At 47.1% G+C, this 20,880-nt stretch overlaps 1 protein-coding gene across 1 annotated transcript in view; it reads left to right on the top strand.

The window, feature by feature from the left end:
• Window positions 1-20,880, top strand: part of NME7 (NME/NM23 family member 7) — an 835,246-nt gene that overhangs the window by 544,017 nt on the left and 270,349 nt on the right. The gene's annotated exons all lie outside the window — the stretch shown is intronic.

Below are 20,880 nucleotides of genomic sequence, written 5' to 3'. Positions count from 1 at the left end.
TGAGTCATCATTTTAACATTAGTGGTGACCGATGCTGGATCCCATTGAATTTTTTAAAGAAAGTCCCCAGACGGCCCTGCTCCTGGTCATGTGCTTGCTAGATGCTATTCATCATTTCCAGTAACGCTGCTCACTAGGGGCGTAAATAGAGCCAAACTTCGGGTAAGGGGGTCTAAAACCAAGCGGTAGGGCAGGGCTAACAAGCCATAGAATAAGGCGGATCTAACATGCCATAGAATAAGGCGGATCTAACATGCCAAGCAATTGGGAGGGGCTTCCCACATTGCCTATGTGATAAGGAGTGAGAATGTATCCATTCATCCACTGCCGAGTCATTCTTGCATTCATCACCTACTTAACCCCGCTGCAATCAAACAGACACAAACTCAGCAAGCAAAGGCAGAACAAATTCAAAGAATGTAAGTAAGGTGAGCGGCTCTCAGGGCCGGACTGGGAACCCAAAGCAGCCCTGGCAATTTTCTTAGACCAGCCCCTGAAGAAGCGCTGCCTGGCCCACACAGCTTGCTTGCTGCTTTTGTAACTGGGGACTGATATTGCAGCACTGCTGCAAAACCAACCCCCAGTAACAAAACCGGCCCCCACTGCTGCAAAGCCGGCCCCCACCCATCCAGCCTTCCGGGGAAACGCCCGATGCCTGTAACAGCCAGTTTGGCCCTGGCGGCCCTTTAGGACAGTCTGGGTAGCTGCCAACCCCTAAAATACTTGTCTACTACAGTTATCTGTGTAACAAAGAACCTGTATACTGGCTTTAACCCGTTCTGTGCTCACGTCGGCCAATGGCCGACGTGAGCACTCCCTCCCTGGTGCTGGGCTCGACCGTTGGCCGATGAAGCCCCGCCCACCCTTCAGAACGCCCACACTGCGGCGGAATGTCCGCCACCGTAAACGGGTTAACACAGTTAAAAAGAATCTAAAGAATCTGTCCATTAAGGATTATTGGCTTTAATATTTGATTCTCACAATGTCAGGCCTTTTGCAACTGTTGTGGTGTTTCATAATAAACAGACTGAACCTATGGCACTGGGCATTACTTTTTCATAATGAAACAATCGGGCCTATAAGCTTTATCATTGGCTCATCACCAAAACCGACTCAAGACCTGCTATAACAACCATAAATAAGCTTTCTCGCATGGCGGCCATCGGGCAAACTGTCAAAGAAACAGCAAAATCACAAATCCCTATAAAAATGAATGGTGACAAAACACCTCTTAGGAAGGACAGACCAGGACTATCACAGTGCAAATACTCCACCCCAACGGATAATTAATGGGGGAAACCAATATCAAAACCCTTGGATACTAAGGTAATCTGTGAGATTCCTTGTAACAAAATACCACTCTGCAGCCTTCAACTCAGTGCTATAAGAATCTACCCTAAAGGCCTGTCTGCTTTGATAAAAGCATTTCGCATTGAGTAAGTCAGTTCCCATTACTTTGCAATAACTTTACCATGTGATTTTTACTATAAGTCAGGCATACGGTCTTTGTTGTACCTTCTTAAACAGACCAGACCAAATATTTCTTCAATGAAACAGCCAAGGCTACAGTTTGTCTCACTTTCTTCTAACCATAACAAACTCACCCTAATGCATTAAGAATAAGCTTTCCCAGAAAGCAATCATCAGTCACGAAGTTGTAAAAGTAAGAATATGTCCAAAGTTAGAAAAGGTAACATAATATACTTCCTATCCTATACGGGCCTAGCAGGAATTGTAACAGTTCTCCTTCCAGGATTTGACAGCAGGGGTAACCAACACCAACATATATGTCTAAGAAGCAATCTGTGAGATTCTATGTAACAATATACCCGAAAAACCTCTCTACAATCTTTCACACTGTAAAGCCAATTCTCCCCTAAAGGCCTGCTGGCTTTAGTATATGCGTCTCAGAACAAATGCATTAGGTCTACTGACTTTGTCAGCTTTTCATCATGAACAGATTAGATCTATGACATCTGACATAAATTGTCCCAATGAACCAGCCAACTCTATAGCGTTCATCAGAAGCTTCTCACCATAACCAAGTGAGGTCTCTTGTATTGTGCATAAACTCGTTACCATCAAGTATAGTCATAAAATTACAATTATATACAGTAATAGATCTGGCAAAACAATATACTACCCCACTGAAAATGGCCTAGCACGGATTATCCCATTAAAAATCTTCAACATCATGTGTTTGTCAGAAGGGATAACCAATGCTGAAAACCTTGCTTACCACGATAATTTATTGATTTTAGAAGTTTTGTATAGTGCTGGCTGGACCCAGGGGTATCAGAGCGCTTCGCAACATATACAATATTGAGCAAATAGGTGGTACAGGAGATTGGTAGAACATTAGGGTTTGAGTAGGGAGGGGAACAAGCACAGGAGCGAAGGGGCAGAGGGGAGGGGGTGCAAGGCAAACAAGCATATTCATCATTCAGTCAGTTTATACGCAAAATGTTTTCTTGATCGATGTCAGTGTCATCAGTCTCAAAAATTAAGGTAAGATGGAGCGTCGGCTAGGAAGCTGCCTAGGTTCTATCGGTTTGCTCGGGAGCGTCTTGAGGAAGAGGGCTTTGAGTAGGCTCTTGAATTTTGGAAACAAGGGGTTATTCTGATGTGGGAGGGATGGAGTTCCAGATTTTTGGAGCGTTTCCAGCAAAAGATTTGGCTGCGGTTATATGCTTACGAGTTTTCAGTGGGATGAGTCGTAGAGAGTTGGAGCTCCTGAGGTTTCTGGACTGGCCAGCCCTTTTGAGTTTGGCGGGCAGGTATTTCGGTTTGCCTGTGTGCAGGGCTTTGTGCGTGAGGCAGGCTGTTCTGAAGCTGGCTCGCAACTCAACTGAGAGCCATTTAAGTTCTCTGAGAGCGGGAGAGATGTGTTCGAATTTTCTAATTACAGTGACCGTTCTCGCTGCTGCATTGAAGGTTGTCTTCAGGGGGGCGAGGTGAGATTGTTCTGTCCCAGTCAGGGTAGCGATTCCATAGTCTATTTAACAAAACAGCTGTTTGTAGCCTTTCTTTAACCCCAATGACTGCCTGCTCTTAAATGTCTATTTGCCTTAACTAACCCATCTCACAATGAAGGCCTACTTCCTTTGTTGTAGCTTTTCAAATAATCAAATCAAATATATTGTATCTGACATAGACATGTCACCAAAACGTACTCATGCCTACTGAATTTTGCATATATGTTCCCATAAAGCAACCCTCAGGCATACAGTCCGAAAATTACAAATATTCACAAAACAATATTCCACCCCCTCCTACGAGATTTAATAAGGATTATTCAAGTGTAAATCCACTTGCAGGGTTTGTCAAAGGAGAGATCCAGCACCAGAACCCTTGCCTGCTACAGTAATCTGTAGGAATCCATGTAAAGCAGTTCATGTCTGTAGTGACTTTACTTTAGTGGAATAACATTCCATCCTTAATCCACCCATCCTTAGAGGCCTATTGCCTTTAACATATGATTTTCACAATAAACAAGTCAGTCCTACTGCGTTCTGTCAGAAATTTATAATACAAAGATTAGACCTAAGGCCTCCATTATACCTTTTCCAATGATCCAATCTATCTATAATTGAAAGTATTTCTCCTCAGGGTGTTGCCCACCTATTTGCTTACCAAGGTCCTGCTCCTCTCTTGTGGTTGTGATAATATGTCTCCAAGGTATACCGGTCCCCTCCTCTCTCCAAAGTGTACTGACTTGATCCTAACTCCCCAGTATGCCACCCTCACTTTCTCTTAGAGTGTACCACTCTCAGTGTGTTATTTTTAATCTCTCTCTTTCACTGTTGCTCACTGAATCTTGGTGTTTTGGGCTGCTGCTCTCTTTTTTTCAGAAAGTGCTTTCCTGTCACACTCATGGTGCAACTCTCTTTTGGGATGTTGCCCACTCTCTGGCTGCTACCTCTGCCTCCTCATTAGGATGGCATAGCCTCCTCTCCAGGTGCTGTCCTGTCATTCTGAGCATGCTGCTATCTCTCTGGATACTCCCTCCCACCAGGCGGCGTTCCTTCCTCTGGATTCCCCACTGTCCCTCACGAAAACACACAAACTCTCGGGTGCTGCTCTTACTCTGAGCTCTTATGTCTAGTACTGCTTTCTAGGGGTGGTGCTACCCTCTCACTCCAGTGTTATTTCTCAGTCACAGCCCCTTCCCAGTGAACCCCTAGTGCTGTTGTCTCTTTATGATACTTCCCTCTCTTAGTCTACCACCTTGTTTCTTCTGTCTCTCAAGCTGCTCTCCCGTCAGTCTGCTCCCACCTCAATATGTTGTCCTGTCTTTCTTCTCAATGTGCCGCTCTGTCTTGGGATGCAGTCCCATCCCTGAAAATCCCCTCTCTAGGTGCACCTTTCTTGAAGTGTGCAGCTCCATAATACTGATAGTCCCCTCAGTGTACTACTTTCCCTTGAAATTGTTGATGCAGACTTCCTGTGGCGCCCTTCTCAGGGTACTGTTCAGGTTTCTCCTTAGGGTACTGCTCCTTTTGTGACACTGCCCACTACTGTGCTATACTTCATGGTGCTGTCCCCTCTCTCTGAAACCCCTCAGGGTACTGTTCTGATGTCTTTTGTGTGCTGCTTTCTCTCAGGGTACTGTCCCTTTCCTGAGAAACACCTCTCTGGAAGCAACTCTCTCTCTCATGATGCTTCTCCATCCTAGAGACAGTCCTCAGTGCACAGTTGTTTTGTTGTTTCTCTCTTCTGTGCTATTTGTCAGTGTTTCCACCTCCCTCGGTCTTCTCATCAGGATTCCTCACTTTGCTCAGAATCCTACAACCTCTTCTACCTTCCAGATTGCTGTCCTTTTCATTTGTGCAACTCTTAGATTTCTGATCACCTCATGATGCTGCTGTTCTCTCAAATGCACCCATCTGACTGCCACATCCACTTAGGTTGCTCTGCCTTTCTACCTATATCTTAGGGTTGTTGTCCACTTTGTCCTTGTTTGTCCACCGAACACACTCTTTCACAGTTTCACTTTCATGGAGTGGACTTTGTGTCACACAACTGTCATTGTTCTGCCCATGTGCCTAACAAGGAGGACCCATTTGTAGTTATTGTGAGCCATTCCTTATTTGTGAAAAACAAACATGTGATGTTCAAACTTCTAACATGTTTTTTTTTCACATTCTATGTGTGATTCTGTTTATTTTTAGTTTTTGACCTTGAAGCCCTTTTAGCCCAATGGACCTAGCGCGAATTGCCCTGGTAATTCAGCTGTACCGGCCCGGCGTGACGCTAGTGAGCTGCACTGCTGCCTGCCTGCCTCTGTAGCACTGCTGACGCTTTTGTTGCAGGGTGCCAATATTGCAGCACTGCTGCAAAACCGACCCCTATTAACAAAACCGGCCCCACTGCCAGAAAACCAGCCCCCAACCCTCCGGCCCACCGGGAAAACGCCTGGTGCCCGCTACGGCCAACCCAGACCTGCTGCTCACACTGTTGCCCCTGTACCCGTTTGTCGCTGCGTCACATGCGGACGCCCCACTAAATGTTCTTGTCTATGAAATAGTTCTCATTTAGTACTATTTCGAATACTGCACAGTCTATCTGAAAGATATTTAAAAACATTCCCATGTATTCTCAAATATTGGCGTGCTGTCGATCCAATCTTTTCACTGCAGACTGGCTTTTGCATTGTGCAATGTTTGCGCTTATTTCTTTACCTCCATTATACTAAGGGAAACAGAGCGTTCACAGATTCTAATTTCTGGCAGCACAATTCAGCCTGCTTATTCATTTAGTTTTCATTATGGCAAAACGTGTACCCTGTTCATGTAGCTCAGGCCCTTTGTTTAACCGATCCTCATCTGTGCTTAGGGGAGAAAAGCGATCCGTGATTGGTCAGTCACTCACTCCAACAAGCACATGCATTGGCTAGAAACGCTGCCCATGTGTTAACCCAAGTTATGTGTTTCTGCACACTCATGGAGTGGAGGTGTGCTCACACGTGGGAGATACTACAGACATGTAGTTTGTGCCACAACCCTCAGAGAATTTTATAATGTGTGTATCCTCTGGTCGGCCTTACGTGTTAGCCAGAGTACCCCATTTACCAAGTAGGGAGTTCCCTGAGTTATTTTGAGATAAAGATTGGAGGGTGTCACACACCTAAATTAAAGCAAGTATCAGGCAGGGCAGGGAGTATGACATGGGCATAAAGTCCGTTGGGGAGCATAAGCAGTGGAGCGTTAGGTCCTTTCCTGGAAATACACTGTGATATTAGGCCCTCATCAGAGTCAGCCCTCCTGAATTGAAATACACATGGCCGGCTTTAGCGCTGGTGGCACCCGGTGCGACAATCATTTATGGTGCCCCCACACCCCATGACCACCTCCTCGGATTCTCTCACCACCACCAGGCAAACGTGCCCCTCATCTCTACATTCACAAGTTATTGCAAAACTCATGCCGCCACACCCCACTACCCCCAACCGAATACCCCGCAGGTCAGCGCCCTCTCCGCAGGTCAGTGCTCAGTGCAGCCGCACCGCTCGCACGGCCCTAAAGCCGGCCCTGGAAATACATGCACCGCAGGTCTCAAGGACCATTCCAAAATAACAACTTGCCCAAGCAACCTTATAACGGGTCAACAAATTAAGTTGGTGGGTCGCATTGTTTCCAGCTACGAAGGTTAACGAAGTGATGTCACTCCTGACTGTCTTTAAATGTCAACAAAAGAAGAACTCTTGGTCTTGGCAACTTCTCTTGGTGCCAAGTTTGTTTAGAAAGACCCTGGTAGCACTGCTGCCACTTGCCTTGCACGTTATGTGTTCCCTCCAATTACACTCGTGTGATACTCCAGTGATGTTCCACTTGGTATTCTGGCATTGGAGCCAGAATCGTATGCTCCATATACATATTTCACTCTGTTTTGTTTTTGTCTGGCTTATCTGTAGCAAGGGCATTTGCAGTTGGTGGATGTATTGTTAACTCTTTCGAATTAGTCCCTTTGCTTCCTTCCAGGTTATTGGAGACTCTCTCTTTGATGGAACCCTTACTTGTGATGGGTATATTTTTGGAGGCTGTTTAATTACAAGGCTTCACCTTCTCCTCATTATGGTTATCATGCCATCTAATTTTAAATAAATTATTATCTAGTTTTTCACCTACAAGAACATAAACAATTAGACAGCAAATTATATATGTCTGGCGTATGTATTCGAGGGTCAGGGGAACGGGGTTCTAGAAGGCAGTGTACGTCCTCCAAGTCCATTTAGTTTACCATGCTCTGCCATTCCTTTTTGGCCTGCCGAGTTGTTGGACACAAAAACGTAACCATCTCTAAGCGGTTTCGTTTACAGCCCCCAGCCAGCAGACTCTTCTCTTTGTTTAGTTCATTACTTACCCGTCTCTGGGGTTGCTACTGCTGGGCCACCGTATACACTCCAACGATTGTCGTGAAACATTTACAGAATTGTTTGCCCACACTCCAACCTCCTCACCAAACATCAACTTGCTGTATGTACCCATTCCTTTCTTTATCTCCTCCATCTGCTGAAAGAGATGGAAACCCTTATTTTAACATCTGAGATAACTGCAGTCACCACAACTTCAGAAGTGAACTGATGATCTTACTTTTTATTAAAGACTCTAATTAATAGCATGCCTATGTTTCCATCTCTAGTCCTATTCTCTAGCCCAGGGGGTTGCCAAAGGATCTTCAGGTGAGCCACATCCTTGTCATATTTTCAGGATAACACTGTATAAAGCTCTACTGAGACTCGTTATATTTAGATTTATTGTGAGTATTGAAAAACTGGCATGGATCGGCCATCCTGTATCTTAGAAGGGCACATTTGTTCTAGCCTCTCTTTCCCTTCCATCATTCATTGGCTTCTTAAGTACTTTACAATAAAAGTTGTTGTAAATGTTCAGCAGCATGATCCCACAACAGACGCATGGCTTGCCACTCACCTGGTAGATCTCTGTTGATGGTGCAGGCACATCGAGTAGTATTTACATCAATGGAGGTTGACCAATGTTTGGAATATGACACAGTTGCGTGGAGGGTGAGCATGACGGGATGAATGGAAGGTAGAAGAAGCTGTTTGTAGGCGAGCCAAAGTTAAATGTAGATAGAGATGCAAAAGGCAACAGGTTTGAGTTGTATGTGTTATTGAGTGCAGATGTTGATGCATGTGACTCAGCTGAAGCTTCCTGCTGTTCCTTCACAGGCAGCTGTGCATGCAGGTACAAGGCGATCTCTTCCAATATGTGCCTCTAGACGGGGGGCATGTGGGACTGGATCTTCTGCTGACTTGTCATTCTCGGCATTGCTTATGCTGTGCTACCTGTAGTGGAGGTCTTCCCAGTGCTTGCAACAGTGATGATCCATGTACTTATGAAACATCTCTGCCTAGCTGGGCCACAAGTAACAACCTTGTAGACCACTGTTTCCCGTTGTTGCACAAATGATTTCCTTCGAGACCACATAGATAATATACTAGGGCAATCTCTTCTTTAACTAGCTTCACATTGTCTGTGATAAACATGGGGATACTCCTAAACCTGTCCTTACATAGTCTGTCAGCCATCAAGGTGGTGGTGGGAATAGCCAGATGGAGATGGAAGCAGCAGGATATATTTGGGTGCACTCAGCAAGCTGTGGTGATCTTCAGCGGATATACTCTGCCCATAGATATGCTTCCTCCTTGTTTAGTGAGAATGCCTCTGTGGTTGTCTGCAAAGTTATTTCCAGTAGCACACCGCTCACTCTGAATTTTCATGGAAATAGCCAATTTTCTTGACATGAGTATAATTGCGATTCTACCGTCGAGGAGTGCTAATGAGCAGGTACTGTAAGTCATCCTTAGCCCTGTAGCCAATTAACTTCATGATTATTTGTACTAACTCCAGCCTATTTGGGATTCATTGATGTTCTTACCTCTGTTTGTAATTTGAAAATGTAGTCTCTCATTTTAATTGTCTTTTTAGATGTTTTTGGTTTGGTTGGTCACTCTGGGCTCAGTTTTTCTCTCTTGGCTTTGGAAATTCAGATGTCTCTCTTAATTGTTTGTCCTTGTACCTCTTTTAAAACTTATTGTTACTTGAGGTGGCAGTTCTGCCTCTTGACTACAGTGTTTCTTAAGATTTATCTTTGGCTTCCTCCTTCAGGGGCAACTCATAGATTGTTCTATCTTTTCTTACCCTTACCTCTCAGTGGTAGGATTGCTTAATGGTCATTATGTATTGGATAACCCTAGGTCCCTTCACTTAAATCATAACAAGAAAAAATATGTTTTTCTTTCCTTTTATCTTTACTCTGTCTAGTTCTTGTTTCCTTCTCCTCAGTCTTTTCGTTTCTCTTCGTATGCCTTGGATTACTGAATTATTCTTTACCATCTGTCTTATCACTACAGGTGCACACTCCTGTTGATATAAGCGTTTCAGTATTCAAAATATTCTGTCTGTACTGTATAATTCACTAAATGCGCTATTTAATCCTATTTTTTCTGTCCCTGCTGTTCGTTTTTAGTTTTTCCTCTGACACTTCCCCAACATATGCATTCGTCTATAGTCTCGATCCATCAGTTGTGCATTAATCACCGACTGTCAGATCTGTATATTTCATGAATTGCACCGCTGTAAAGGGCGTATACAAGCATGATATGTCTAATCGAATCTCAGATGGTCTGTACATTGATGGATTGCCAATGGTCATGTTTGTGAGTTGTTTTTCATTGTCCTTGGAGGTTTGTTTAGTAAGCAGTGTGTACTGTGCCAAGCACTTGTTGGAACCAGGTAGGTCATTGGCTGGTCTTCCCATGGGGGACGGGGCGGGGGGTTAGGTGGTAGGATGCATTAAAAAAAGTAAGAAAAAAAACATAAAAAGAAAAAAGTTAAATTTAACTGCTGGCTGCCGCCTCTCCTCCGTCCTCTTCTTCTTCCCTCGACACAGAAAGAAGGAACAGGAAGCACCCAGGCTTCCAGACTTCCCTAGTCAATCACAACGCTGCTGATAGTAGCGTCATGATTGGTCTGAGTGCCGTGGTTCGGCTCTCAGGTGGGGACTGGAAGCCTAGGCATGTTCTTCACCCAGGGTGTGCAACATTCCAAACCATCATGCGCACTTAAGAGAGTGCCCACTACTCCCCCCCCTCCCCCCCGCCCTGCTCTGTGGGCAGTCCAGCTCGCCCCGCCCCTACAGAGGAGTACTGAAAAATAAAATGATAATAACATGGTTATTATCATGTTATTTCTCCTGTGGGGCGATGCTCCTCTGCTTTAGTGGAAGACCCACCCCTGTTCCCATCAACAACCTGTATTATTATGTTCAGCCTCTGTAGCTAACTGATGATACAGCAAAGAAAACTGGTGGAGGCTTCTAGTCTGTGAGATGCCAGCTGTGGGGCCACTGGTCTTCTGAAGGAAGCCAGTTCCCAGGTAGTGAAGTCCAACAAGTACATCGAAATCTGTAGTCATAGAATAAGTGCAGCCAGTTGATGATTTCATGAAGGGAATTCACACATTTTTAGAGGCACCTTTAATTTTGATTGAAAATGTCTTTTTATTCGAATTTTCAACTGCACATCAAACACCGTGAATTCCATTGGGGAGCCCCACTCCAGCAGGAGACCGCTACGGGAAAAGCCGCTCCTTTCCATCACCGGCTGGAGATTGTTGTGGGGACACCAGAGGCACGCCAGTACGGGACTCCACTTCCCAGGAGTCCGTGCACCATCCACCTGTGCCTGAGTCCCGCCCATCCCCCAATTGACTAACAATTTGACAAACGACTCGTGATCGCTAGCTGGAACGCGAGCGGGAACACGCCCGGGAGAAGCCCGGGACAAGGGCGGGACAGTCTGTGACAGTCCGGGACAGACAAGGGCAGGGCTGGGCCACCCCCCGTTCATCTGGTCTAGCGGATTTTTGTGCAAAGTGACTATACGCTTCGAAGGTATTGCTGGTTCGACTAACGGTTCCCTGGGTTCTTGTGGGTAGCCAGCGAAGCGATAGGAAGCGGAGGGCTTTATACCACTATACTTAAAGACAGAGTGTGCACAGCAGAATGGGCAAAAGAAAGATAGCGGATGGGGGCCATGACTCTACAAATCCAAAAAAAGGTAAAAAGGCCAAAAAATCTAAAGCACAACACGCTGCATCCAACTGTGTTCTCTCTAGTATTGAACTAATTGCTGAAGAAAGCGAGGAGATACTGAAAGGAGTCCCGAGTGCAGAAGAATTAGGTAGATTAGATACCATAATAAAGGGCACATCGCTGAAGAAGAACAAAATAATTCTGGATATATTTTTAAAGAAACCGCACTCTAATAGTCCCGTCGTTGAGATCCATTCTCCCCCACCAACTCCCCCAACGCCCAAACCCACTTAAACAGCACAGGGTCACAACTCACCTAGCAAAGGGGAGGTTTCGTTGGAAACACCGGAGCTTCCCGACCCGGGTGGGGATGGGATAGTGGGAATTGAGGGGATTATCTGTACTAATAGATATGCGTATTGGAAGGGGAGTCTAGGGAGCTCTGCGAGGTAGTGCACCAAGACACTGGTTTAAGGAGGGTAATCCCAGACAATACTACAGAATGTCCCAGTTGCCAGAAATTCAAAGGCAATATTTTAAAGAAAATGGGATCTCTAGGAGCAGAACTAGCAGAAATAAAGAACATGTTGGCAGACTTAATCAATCTAGGGGGAAAGGAGGTTGCAAGTGACTGTCAACCATTAGCTTTAGCTAGCACTGTAAAAGCAACTAATGCACGACTATTCCCATCGGTTGGCTCCAAAACTACTGGATTGCGGGGCGCCCAATGCGCCTATCAAGTAGTGGCGATGCCCAAATTCACAAAATCTGTTACCAAGCAAGTTGCCCCACCATTAGGCCGTACCATAGCAAGAGGGCAGGCTCCGGAAAATACACCTCAAATTGAGGTTATTGGGGGGGTAAAGGAGCGAAATAGCACTCCCAACACCTATGTAGAGGCAGTTAAGCAAAAGGGTCTAATAAACGGAACAATGACCAACCTGGGGGGTAAAAAAAAACATGAGAAACCCAACGGAGATAGTAAAACTGTCAACTGGGGGGGTTAAAAGACTTAACGCCCAGAGTACTTCACCCTATATTCCCAGAAACACTACCGTCTATATGACAGGGGTTCCGAAACGCAACCCAAATGTATATGAAAGCAGGGATTCTATCTGTAACAAAGCTATTCACTGGCTGCGCCATGTGAGAGGGTGCAGGTCAAGTATCAGGGAAGATATGGTTCACGTTACAAGACTGTCCCTGTTTAGCTCTGCTACAGATTGTATTGAAATCCAATTGGGTAATACGGCACTGGCAGAAAGCTTAGTGACTCTGGAGTACAGAACTTCACCCCCGGCGCATTCAAACATACAAATTAGACAGTCCCCATCTTGGTCAAAAGATAGATCCTATGATGACTCTGACCTTAATAAAATTGACTGACTAGGGTAAGGCACACAACTAAACAAAGTATCACACACATATCCATTAGGAGTAACCGAATATTGGCCCAAGGTCACTGTAAGTGAGATTGAACCAGGGGAGGAGGTCCTATCTAATAAAGAGTCTTTTGAGTTGATAGGGACGAACAGAGGCCCAGAGCATACTCAACTAAGCACAATGAAAGAGGGTGGTGAACTCCAAGTCTTCGCCAAAGGCATAGTTGAGAACCTAAAAGTAATCAACCTGGTCTCTTGGAACATAGCGGGTCTCTCCAAAAAATTAAATAGCCCTGAATGGAACAAATTCATTGGGAGGCTTGAGATTTGCTTGTTCCAAGAGACATGGAGTCTAATCCCTCTTCATAAAAATGGCTACGCTACCTACTTCATTCCGGCAACTACAGTAGGGAGAGGCCGTCCATCGGGCGGTCTCCACATATGGGTTAGTGTGGCCTTAAATTGGACAGTTGTGGTGCACAAGTTACCTACAGATGATATTCTATACATCTTCTCAAAGGCCCTCATACTGCAACATCTATTGAATTGTTTTGTGTATACGCCAGAGGCACTCTGGGTGGGCAATCTTCCCCTACAATTGCAGTATTGGATACAGCATTAGCAGGTGTCCCCCCCCATTGTCAACCATCATTGTAGGTGGAGACTTGAACTGCACATTTGAACCCCTAGCTGAGGAAGATTTGGTGGGAGCCAGTGCAGAGGACACAAGGCAGTCTATTCCCTTATTAAATCTGGAACCCATTAAGAAATGGTCTGCAAGAGCGATACAATTAAATGCCCTAACACTAGAACATAATCTATGCGCTCTAAACGGGAGGACTCTCTCTGATGAAAAGGGGGCAATGACGTATAATAGACTTAGCTGCCCTTCGCGCATCAATTACATCTTACTGGACACCAAATCCTGGGGATTACTAGTGGACATGGAGGTTATACAATCCCAAGATAGTGACCATAACCCGCTCTGCATGAAAATTAAAGGTGGGCAGGAGGTTATAGTGACGAAGGGCCTTTGCACTGCAATCGCAAGTTAAAATGGAACAGACTTATGTGTCAAGAGGACAAACTGACCAGTATTAAGGAGTATGTCCAAATAGAAACCAGAGTTCTGGCATCCTCCATGTCTCTGCAGGTTAATGACCCAAGTTTTAATTTAGTTGAAGTGTATAAAAATTTAATAGAGAAGATCTGTGCCTTCTTTATTATGGGTGAGACCAGAGGCCACACTAAAAATAAAATTTACAATAAAGGAACCCCCTGGTATACGGCAGGCTGTAGGGCAAAGAGAAAGGCCATCTCGTCTTCGATTAGGAGTAATGATCCAATAGCAGTGAAGTTAGCCCAAAAGGACTACCAAATCTGTATTAAACTGGCCAAAAAGGAATGGGAGGAAGAGCACTGGCAGCAACTTAAACAAGCTGCTGTCTTAAAAGACTCAACTATGTTCTGGAATCTGGTAAACAATTTCGAGAGAAGGGGTGCATAGCCCGTATCAAATCATATTACTGAAGACCAGTGGCACAACCATTTTGCAAAACGGTATTGTGATCCAGTAATATCGGGGCATCACATTGAGCTACCAACCTCAACTATATCTGAGATCCATAGCGATGCCGAAACCTTTCTTTCCAGGAAAGTATATGACGCTATTGTAAATATATATCCTGGTAAGGCGGCAGGCCCGGATGGGCTTCCTGGCGACTTATTATTGTATACACCTGAATTCTGGTCGGACTTCATCGCCCTCCTAATGAATCTGATTCTCCAGGGACACTCTGTACCTGAATCATGGAAGGGGGCTGAAGTGGTGACCATATACAAGAAAAGCAACAGGGAGGACCCTGCCAACTGCAGACCAATAAGTCTAATTGACACTATCCAGAAAGTAGTTGGCAGGGTCATTGCACCAGAATAGGGTCCTGGATAGATGAAGGCAATATACTCACCCATTTCCAGGCAGGCTTTAGACGAAATGTGGGAACAATAGATCAAGTCTTTAGGCTATATGCCATTTATTGGAAATCGGTGTCTGTGGCAAAGGGTAGTCTATATCTGGCCTTTATAGATTTAAAAATGGCTTTTGATTTGGTCCTCCGAGACAAACTCTGGAAGGTGCTGCTGGATATGGGGTTCCCGAGATACCTTCTAGAGATGATTGTAAGGCTCCATCAGAGAAACTACTCCAGAATTAGGTGGGGGGCTCAGGGACAATTAACTGGGAGGGTGCCTGTACAGAGGGGGGTCCGCCAGGGACGTGCAATGGCTCCGACTTTGTTCTCCCTCTTTATCAATGGGGTGGTAGACCATTTGAGGGACGACTCTGCCGATGCCCCATCCCTGGCAGGTGAGAAAACACCTACCCTCCTCTTTGCAGACGACACTCTCTTACTCTCCAAAACCCCTTCGGGTCTACAGAAGCTACTAGACAGATTCAGTCTATTCTGTGACGAAAGGGGGCTCACTGTAAACACTGCCAAAACCAAACTGATGGTATTGTCCACAAGGAAAAAAGCCAGGAAAATTTGTATAAATTTGAATGGGTCCCCATTAGAGGTGGTGGAGGAGTTTGACTACTTGGGCGTCAGGATTAATAGCAGAATGAAATGGGACTCCCATGTAGCCAAAATGCTGTTAAACCTCAAAAGAGCTTCAGGAGCAATCCTGAGAAATCAGCGTTTGTCCATCAGTAGACCGGTAGCTCCAGCTCTGGCAGTCTATGACGGCAAGGCTTTGGCCTCTGCTGTCTGTGGCTCGGAGCTGTGGGGATGTGAGAATACCACAGACTTGGTAAGAGCGGAGAACAAGTTTATGAGGGATCTAGCGGGCCTTCCGCCCTCCACTCCTTTAAAACCCCTCTTTTTAGATATGGGTAAGCCCTCGATTGCAGACGTAGTACGCCTTCGTCCTTTGCTGATCTGGGTGCGCCTGCGAAGGATGCCAGAACTAGCAAACTACGCCTTGGTGTTGGATGAGCTGATTAAATTGAAGTGAAGTAGTGTGGCTCACTGGTTAGAGGCGGCAGACCCGAGAGCAGAGGACGGCCCGGGACCAGGGTTCGATTCCCGACGCGGCAGGTTTCTGGACCAGGGTCAGCGGACTCGATAATTCTCTCGCCTCGGTGCCCACTCTGATCAGCTATCACACTCGGCAACTCTGGGCACTAGCTTGCCTCATCTTCACTAACGGCCCCACCAGACCGCCGGGGATGCCTGGTCTCACCCTGGAGATACCCATTAAGGGACCATCTCTCAGGGAAGCCAGGAAGGGTTTCGCAGCGGTCAAAGCGCGGAGGTACGCCTTCGGGAGTGAATCCTGCGCTATATAAGCACACAATTAATTAATTACATTGAATAGTTCAAATAAGATCCACTGGCTAAACAAACTGAAGCAGCTGGTTTTGAATTTAGGTTTGGGAGAATTTTGGAACTCCCAATCCCCTCCCCATAAACTAATTATCAAAAAATCTACTGGGAATGGGTACGGGCGGAGGAAGCAAAAAGTACAAAATGGGGGGTTCTAACCACCAAATTTATGGAACATAAGTCCATCAAGAAGATCGAACCCTTCCTAGATTTCATCCAAATCCCAAGAGATAGGTCCCTCTTCCTGAAAAGGAGATACTGGGTACTCCCCCTGAACAAATTCATGGAGGGATGGAAAGGCTTAAGGAATCACACAAATACTTGCCCCGGGTGCCCTTGCACGAGCGAATCTCTACCCCATTTCTTGTTCGCTTGCATAGCATATAAAAAACCCAGGACAAGATGGTTAAAACCGGTGTGTAGAGAGTTGGGAGTGAGAGACTTTAGGATCGCTCTACGCATCCTCTCAACAGACACTTCATCTCTGTTTGTCATATGTGGGATTGCTAAGTACCTATCAAACGCGTGGTTTATACGTACAATGCTGTTAAATACTGCCAATAGCTAGGCCATGGCACCGAACTGGATATTTCAATCGTCCATTGTATAAGCATCATATGACTTTTATTATACAACTATGTGTTTTAAATGTAATTTTTTTTTATCTGTTTAAACTATGAAATGAATTGATTACGACATTTTAAATCAAGGATTTTATGTTTGAATTGTTTGTACTTTTATGATATGTATATATTGAATAAAGTATTACAACAACAATATCACAGAAACAGCTGACGTGTTTTGTGACGTTAAGTAACTTCTTCAGAGCTCACAAGTTCCTCATATCTTTTTCTCTTTCTTTTTTAATTATCATGTAAGTGCAGGGGCGACTCCTCCGGAAGGGCAGAGTTGCGACGCCGCACTACTCTTTGAGCAGGAAAAATAAAATGATAATAATACAATTGTTATCATTTTATTTTTCTTAGGTTCAGCGCTGGGTTAGGGCGAGGCTGAAGGCACGGGGGGAGGAGTGGTTTGTGCACACTAAGTGAACATGACTGCTTGGCCAGCAGTCTGGCACCAGCCAAACAGTCATGCTCACTTAGCATGTTCCCCACCATGCTGCATTACACAGCCTGGTGGGGAATACGTGCAGGCCCCATTCCCAATCTGAGCGCCCATCCACGATGCTCAGCCCAATAACAATGCTGAATTGCAGCGTTGTGATTGGCTTAGGGGAGCCAAACAGAACACTGCATCACAGCGTTGTGATTGACTTTGGGGAGCCTGGGTGCTTCCTGGACTGCGGGGAATCGAGGAAAGACAACCGGCGGAAGAGGTAAGTAGTGTTTTTTTTATTATGTCCCCCACTCCGCTACCCTACCTCCCCCCCCCACCCCTCCACCCTCATTCCCTGCCAGCCGCTACGGCATGAGTGTAGTTATTGATTAAACCATTTACTGGACTCTCTGATGCGCCACATTGTGGATCACCGCTCTACAGTTTCCTCTTTTGGTAGAAACATGATGGTGTCATGTCACCTTCCCTGTCTGAGATGACGGCCACGATCCCCAGTGCGAAATGCTTGTGTTCCTGTTTAAAATGAACCTGGCTGGGCAGTTTAGAGTGGACTGTTCTTATTGGAACAGGATCAAGACTTATTTGCATATGGCTGGGTCTTATCTCAGGTGGTGTGGTGGGAAAAAGAACAATGGGATGGAATGCATACCCTGGGCGTTTGCAGTGGTTAAACGTACTGCATGCTCACCTCCCATCACCTTTTGTGTGTTCCACTGGCCCCAGTTTACCAGTTTACTTGAATACCATATATATATATATATTATCTTTCACTTGTACTTGATTTATATGAGGGAAAAGGGTATGGCCTGGGGGTAGCAGGTTGGTCAGATGTTTGTTGGTGTGATTTTTCTCTAAGAAGGTTTTGTTTATTTTAAATAATGTGTTCTTCTACAGATTTATCTGTGCGTTGCAATTCATGGCTATGTAAAATGCTCTGTAAAATGTGCGCAATGGGGTCTTCTAACAGTTTTAACAGCAAACTTGCTGACTCACATGTATTGCATGTATGAAAAGCGGGATTTAGGCAAGACTACAGATAGAAGTTAGTACTAGATGGGATTTTAGAAGTGGTTGGATACATGTGTCCCACTCCTTGTGGTTGTCATGCTAGGTGTTTACATTTAAATGTGTCTTTTTTTTCTCCTAATCTCTCACTTTTGGAACTCCAGTGGCACCCCCATTTTTTGGGCTATGAGCCACTATTTTTTTTATATACCCATTGGAAATACATTCTTTTCCATTCCCGCTACACATTTCTAACTGCGAAAATTCTGTTGTAGAGACTTAATTTCCACTATTGAAAGTTCAAGGTTCTGCTGACACAGACTTCCATTCTGACGTTTTGTGAATCACCGAAATGTACGCTAGAAACAACTATACAGGCCTTTCTTCACTATTGTAAACCACGCTGTTAGACGGACCGGGAGGGTCGGCCGAGATTACGGGGAGAGGTCTCCAGGGAGAGCCGTCTCCAACGACTGTACAGGTAAGTAACTTCCCCCCCCACAGACGGACACCACACAAGATTGAAGGTTAACGAGACTTTATATGCAATTCTTAGGTTACGTCGTTATGATACAAGGAGGTCTGGACTCAGGGGTCCCCTCGGTTCTGATCTCTGGTTGAGGAAAAAGGGTAGCGGGACAGTCTTAGTTACCAATGAGTTAAATAGCTCTCAATCCTCGAGCTCGGCGTGGTTGCTGATCGGGCCGTGGAGGAGCCAAGCAGGTCCCGAGATGGATGAAGGATGGTCGACGGGCCGTGGAGAAGCCAAGCAGGTCCCGATGAAGATGATGGTTACAACGGTCCGCGGCCTCGCCAGCAGATCCGGACGACGGTGAAGAATGAAGGTTACGACGGCTGTGGCAGCGCCAACAGGCAGGACGATGGTGCACAGGACAGAGCTACGGCAGCGCCAGTAGTCCGTCCAGGATGAGTTCCTCTTACGTCTCTCGACTCCAAGATACAACTGACTTCCTGCTCTGGAGCTGCCCCAGTTATAGGGCTGGCGTGCTTTGATGTCCGGACCCTCGCACTTGGAGGTCGGGAGGTCCGGGATGAGGGAGTCCAGACACCCAGCAGGGGGGTGGAGCCAGCGCCCGGGGAGGCGATGGGCGAGCGGCACTGGGCGGGGGGAGAGCCATCGGCACCTCTTTCTCCCATTGACTTGCCAAGTAGCCCGCTCACCTCCTGGGTGGAGGGTGGTGCCGGATTGTCTGAGGCTGGGCTAGGCCCAGGGTTGAGGTCGATCGGGGGCCAGGCGGCCTCGTGGCGAGGTGTCCAAGATGGCGGCCCGGGCTGGGTGCATGGGCCGGCAGCGGATCGGACCCACGAGGTTATCATGTTCGAGGGCAGGGGTCCCTGAGGGGACGCAGGGCGTGCAATGGTGGTGTGTGGTGCTTGCGTGACTGGGCTCGGGCCTGGTCGAGCCGGGGGAGAGCGGCCCGTCATGTGGCCTGTCCAACATGCGTCCCCCCCAGCTGAAGGCGGGGAGAGTTACCCATCCTCTTGGGGACTCTCTTCGTCGAGGCGGAAAAACCGGGACAGGCCATCGGCGTTGGCGTGGTCGGACCCAGGCCGGTGTTCGACTGTGAAGTCCATACCTTGTAAGGAGATGGACCAGCGTAGCAATTTTGGGTTTTCCCCCCGCATATGCATCAACCACTGCAGGGGTCGGTGGTCAGTCTGCACCCGAAAGTGGGTGCCAAAAAGGTAGGGCCGGAGCTTCTTGAGGGCCCATACCACAGCGAAGGCTTCCCTCTCTATGGTGCTCCAGCGTTGTTCCCGGGGTAGGAGTCTCCGGCTGATGAAGGCCACCGGTTGATCGAGGCCTTCGGTGTTCACTTGGGACAGGACCGCCCCAATGCCCTGGTCGGAGGCGTCCGTCTGGACGACGAACTCCCGGCTGTAGTCTGGGGCCTGGAGCACAGGAGCGGAACACATGGCGGCCTTTAACTGTTCGAACGCCGCTTGACACTCTGGGGTCCAGTTCACCTTCTTGGGCTGATTTTTTGACGTGAGTTCGGTGAGAGGCCCCACGATGGTACCATAGTCTTTCACGAACCTTCGGTAGTAGCCCGTGAGGCCCAGGAAGGCTCGCACCTCAGTTTGAGTGATAGGGGGTTGCCAGTTCTGGATGGCGGCAATTTTCAGCTGTAGGGGGGCCACTAGGCCGCTTCCCACCTGGTGTCCGAGGTAGGTCACCGACCCTTGTCCAATTTGGCATTTGCTGGCCTTGATCGTGAGGCCAGCTCGCTGAAGGGCTTGCAGCACTGCTTGGAGGTGGTGGAGGTGTTCGGTCCAATGGTGGCTGTACACAGCGATGTCGTCCAGGTAGGCGGCGCTGAACTCTTCGAGCCCCGCCAGGACCTGATTGACGAGCCGTTGGAACGTCGCTGGGGCATTCTTCATGCCGAAGGGCATGACCGTAAAGTGATAGTGGCCATCGGGGGTGGAGAAGGCAGAGCGTTCTTGTGCTCGGGGTGTGAGGCCGATCTGCCAATAACCTGCCGTCAGGTCGAAGATGCTGAGGTAGCGGGCAGCGCCCATTCGGTCGACCAGTTCATCTGCCCGGGGGATGGGGTGTGCGTCCGTTCTGGTGACTTCATTCAGGCCCCGGTAGTCGACACAGAACCGGAGTTCTGGTGTGGTCCCGGGGGCGGCTGCTTTGGGGACCAGTACGACCGGGCTGGCCCATGGACTGTCTGAGGGCTCGATGACCCCGAGCGTGAGCATCTTAGCTACTTCCGCCTGGATGCAGGCCCGTACCCGATCAGGTACGCGGTAGGCCCGGTGGCGGATAGGAGGGCTGTCTCCGGTGTCCACATCGTGCACACACCAGGAAGTGACACCCGGGGTGAGGGAGAACAGACTGGCGAACCGTGATAGGAGGGCTTGGCACTCTTGCCGTTGTTCTCTGGTGAGGGTCTCCGAGAGTCGGACCCCATCCACGGAGCCGTCTTGCTCCTGGGTCCGCA

Source organism: Lissotriton vulgaris, chromosome 8 (genome assembly GCF_964263255.1).
Source record: "Lissotriton vulgaris chromosome 8, aLisVul1.2, whole genome shotgun sequence".
NCBI lineage: Eukaryota > Metazoa > Chordata > Amphibia > Caudata > Salamandridae > Lissotriton > Lissotriton vulgaris.
This window is presented reverse-complemented; position numbering and strand designations above follow the sequence as displayed.